This window comes from Lactuca serriola, chromosome 9, assembly GCF_051521515.1.
Source record: "Lactuca serriola cultivar US96UC23 chromosome 9, Lser_US96UC23_V15, whole genome shotgun sequence".
NCBI lineage: Eukaryota > Viridiplantae > Streptophyta > Magnoliopsida > Asterales > Asteraceae > Lactuca > Lactuca serriola.
In genome coordinates this window covers 23,331,522-23,336,567 of record NC_136416.1, presented here as the reverse complement: position 1 = coordinate 23,336,567, position 5,046 = coordinate 23,331,522, and positions in this window count along the sequence as shown.

Below are 5,046 nucleotides of genomic sequence, written 5' to 3'. Positions count from 1 at the left end.
GACTCCAAGATCCTCACTTTCAAGGATAGGGTTTGATATCTAGGGTTTATAGAGAAGGGAGGCTGATAAGAAATGTCCAAAGGAAGTATAAGGTGGATTAAATAGGGAGAAAACCCCTAAATTTAGGGTTTAGAGTCTGAGGTAGTACGCCCAACGTACTAGCATGAGCTCAGCGTTCCAGGTCTCGATCGTGTACGTTGCGCGTACCTCACGTACGCCTAGCATACGGGCTGGAGTGCAAGGCTTTTGACATAAAGGACAAAAGATGGAAATACCTAAAAACTGGATGTTACAGTTACAAAAATCATGAAGCATGATATGCCAAAATTCCTCAACGATAGTATGGAGGTTGTGGAAGCCGACAACACACCTTCTTAATCAAAATCAAGGACTCAGTTGAAGCAATTGAACCCAAGAAAAATTATTAGCCTTAAGAATGAAGGAATTCCCAGTGTATGGAGGGTATCAATGCTTACACATTCCATAAAGGAGTCATGATCCATAAGCTAGAGATGATTTCTACCATCATAAAGCCCTTATTCTAAGTAAATTTAACGATTCAATACTAAAAAAAAAAGAAACTAACAATTGTTCATTCAAGTACCAAGCTCATGATCAAAGTATTAAACAAGCATAAGAATTATGAACTGAGGATCAATAACATAAGATAAATAGCAATCAAGCATGAATCCTAGAAAACCTACAAATATCCAAGGGTTTTAACCTAATTCAACCAAAATAAAGAGATTAGGCACTTTATCAAAGTCTTCAACATTTTAAGCCCAATTCTTCTTTGATGGATCTGAAAGGCCAATAACTCTTCGCAAGCCCACAAAGACCATCTTCAAGCTAAACTACAACCACATCGAGACTCCAAAAGTCTGTAAAACACCTCATGCAAAATAGAAAGTATCTGATACGATTCAAAATAAAGAACAAGATAGAATATGCAATGCAATAATAATAATAAGGGCTAAAAATATGAAAATGAACTATAAAAGGAAGGAAATAAAACAAACTATCAAAGCAATAATTAGTGCATGTAAGTTTGAAACATGGTTGATCAAACACTTGAGCTTAAACTGCAATTGTTAGTGTATCTTCCGGAAGATAACTAATATGGATGTGAAAAAACACATATGCATACTAAGATAGGTTGTGAAGGATGTGTAAGTGTATGAATTTCATTTATGATCTGAAACAAGCATCTCGCAAAATGGAATTGTTGTTTTATTGATAGAATTCAAGGAGTTTGAATTTTGGAGAAATAAAGGTAGACCATAAGTACGTCAAAGTTAGTGGGAGTAATTGGAATTCTTGTTTCAATAAAAGAACTCAAAGAGTTTGAATCTAGAGAAACAAAGATGAGACACATTTGTATCGATGCTAATAGGGGTACTATAGTCACCCTTATAATGTATTTGGATAATACACAACTCATAGGAAAAAATATTCTAACTTAGAAAAAGCTTGTCTTATCTTGGAAATTGTTTCGCTTGGAGACACATGGGAGAAGCAACACACGTACTGAATGTAAGGATCTATGGGTATAGATATGGGTAATTCATTAGATTTATCCAACGTACATGAAATATTGAGGAAAATCGAGATGCAAAACTCCATGAGAGTTCATGCTATAAAATATGGCATGGCAATAAGAAATGACAATGTCCTATTTCTACTATTAATATAGAAGAAATAAGTAATGTCCCACATGATTATGTTTATGGGATCGATCATGTATGCCATGACATATAATAGATCTGATGTCTCGTATTCCTTAAGCATAACATGCCAGATCAGATCAAATTGGCAAGAATCAAAGAATCAGAATCAAGTTCATTCCTTGTGTCCTAGGATGAAAAATTAGATGATCTTATTACGGAAAGGATCAATGTAAAGGTTACACTGATGCTAAATTCCACACTAATAAGGACAATTATGTTTACAGTCATAACTAAGTATTATCTTGGAAGAGTACCAAGTAATACACCACAGTGAATAAATTTAGAGTGTATTGCAACTATCCAGGTTACAAATGAAGCTATGAGACTAAATGAGATTCATTAGTAACATCATTGATGTAATTCAATCATTAATGGTCCTTTTGAAGGTTCTTGTTATTGTAAGGGTGAACTTACCTCGTGTATGGATCCCAAAGTCACGCAAGCCCACATAACGTATACTCATTAAGTACCATCACATTTGATAGTGGTTTGAATTTGAAGATATCATAGTCAATAGAATCTATTGAAAAGAAAATCTTGTCGATCCTTTCGCTAAGTCAATATCACTGACCAAGTATGTCAGTAAGACTTAGTCATAAGGCATTTGATTTGCAAATGATTTGACTTGAGCGCACTTGTAATACACTACAAGAAAAAAGGCCTTTTACGACGCTCATTGCGCGTCGTAAAACGCTCAGACGACGCGCAAATGCGTGTCAAGGAAGGCCCTGTCATAAAGAGAGACGACGCGCTGCGCGTCGTCTATAGACGACGCGCATTTACGACGCGCATTTATGACGCGCATTTACGACCCGCGGTTATGACACGCAATGCGTATCAAGGAAGGCCCTGTCATAAAGGAAGACGACACGCATTTGCGTGTCGTAACCTTACGACGCGCGTGTTTATGACACGCAATGCGTATCAAGGAAGCCCCTGTCAAGAAAGGCCATGTCATAAATGTAGACGACACACATTTTTGCGTATCGTAATTTTATTTTATTTTTTAAAAAAATATTTATATATTTACTGATTTTTAAATTAAATTTGTATTTCATATATATGATAATAGAAAAAAATATATTTATATATTTATTAATTTTTAAATTAAATTTGCATTTAATCTCTCATAATAGAAATAAAATACCATATACAAAAAATACAATCCATTGCATAATATAAAATAAAATTTCATAGTCAAAAAATAAAATAAATTGCACAAATTATAATATGTGTGTAATTGTCTCCTTCATGATCAGCCTCCATGTCCAAAGTCGGATCTACCTTCCTAATCTGTATGGATCTACCTTCATATAATAATGTTACCTGCCCATATGCAAAGATACAACTATTATATCCAGACAAACAATTCTCCACCATTGGTAGACCAACCATCCTAAAAAGAGTTTCCTGCACAAATTCATACTTCTTGTAACACATTGCAATTAAGAGAATCAAATTCATGTAGAAACAGAACTCAGTATTGCTCATTTCTGGTACCTGGTCAATTGTTTCACAGGCAACATGGTCAAAAGTAAATCGTGTTTCTGGATGCCCTACCCAGGTCAGGCATTGTGCAGTTTCTTGTTGTAAACACCTGTTGTAACCTTGAGCACTGAGTTCCATGTTGTTGAGCGGACGAATTCGTATCAAAACCTAAAAAAAGCAAACCCCATAAGCTAAACCTTTTGAAGTTGAATGATTGTGGAATTAGTATAAATGTTATGTCAAAAAGTGAACTTACTTGTACATTATGATCCATCCAGAATGATGGATCTTCTTTGAGGTCGATAACGCTGCAAAGCTTTTACCAGAATTCATGAAATCAGTGCTTTTACCAGAATTCCGACGCAAGAACTTGAGATCTTGCAACAATCTGGTTAACAAAGGAAATAAGAATTTGAAAAGAGAATTGGAATATTATAAGTAAAGACCAAGTGCAACTGAAAAATGTAACATTTAAACTTAGACTGATAATAAGTTTTTTTTTTTTTAATTTTACTGAGAAAAGGTAAAAGACCAAGTGCAAACCTCTAATCTAACATAATTGTTTTCTTTATTGTCCTGTGCAGCTTCCTATTGCCATTTTCAAGAAGTTACTTCATAGATGATGGGTGAAATAGGAAAGCTTAAATACCAAAACTTGCATATCTTACATTTTGGATCTGATCATGAATCTTGTCTTCTCTAAACTTCAACATCATCTTTGTGCACTTATTTTCATCCTCTCTTTGACGAACCTAAAAGTAAATTTCAGTTTTAAATACAATATGCTAGTGATGTCATATTATAGACCAAATTGGATAACAATTTACCAGTCGATTTAACTGTTCTATTTCTGCTTCAAGTTGTTTAATAGAAGCTTCCGACATTTGATCTCTTCTCAAGGCTCCAGTCAATGAAGTCTCTAAAGATTTCAGCTAAGAAACAGAATGAATACAAGTAAATGAGAACCAAAATGGTAAAATCATCAAACAACAAGGTTTTGTCGGCTTTGTAGTATCTAGTTGAAAAACAAGTATAAATAGTAGCTAATCGTTATAATTTCTTGTGAATTAGCACAGTGAAATAGTAGGTAAAACATGAAACCCCCTAAATATTACTTAGTATACCTGTTTAGAGGAAACCTTCAGGATTTTGTTATCATGTCTAGTGCAATCATTCTCGTGTTCTTGGGTAGCCTCTTCAATGACTTTTGGACCAAATGCTAAAGACCTGGATATGTTGTTCCTCTTAAGGATAGCAAGCTCCTTCTGACTGAATAAAAAGATGGTTACTTCATAGAATATGGATACAATTTTATTGGGTTTGAAAAAATAACAACAGAAGAAAAGAATTACCTTTAGCGGTTGTATTTGCTGTTGAAGCACCATGATATCTCCGGAGGCATCTTCATTTACAACACCCTTGGAAACAGAAAACAAGATGAAAAGTTTAAAAATCGTGCTTTGAATAAGATCAAAAAATTAAAAGTTTACAGTATTCACCTGTAAAAGAAATGTCAATCTTGAATCTTTATAAGGAACATGACGTGTCCTTGCATTAGCACCATCTACTAGAACCATTATCACATGACTAGAAAGATAGATTCCGTGTTACAAATATGAGAGGAAAACAAAACAAGAAAAAGTACAGCAAATAAAGTTGTTCATACCCTAGGGTAGATAATGATTTGTTTATATTTAATTTGCAGCTTCCTTTAATCATTCACCTTCAGCACCCGAAGTTTTTTGTCTATTAAGACAAAAGGAAAAGGTTTGATGAGTAACAAAACAAGAAACTATAAAAAAAAAGATTGTAATCAAATGCAGCACCTTTT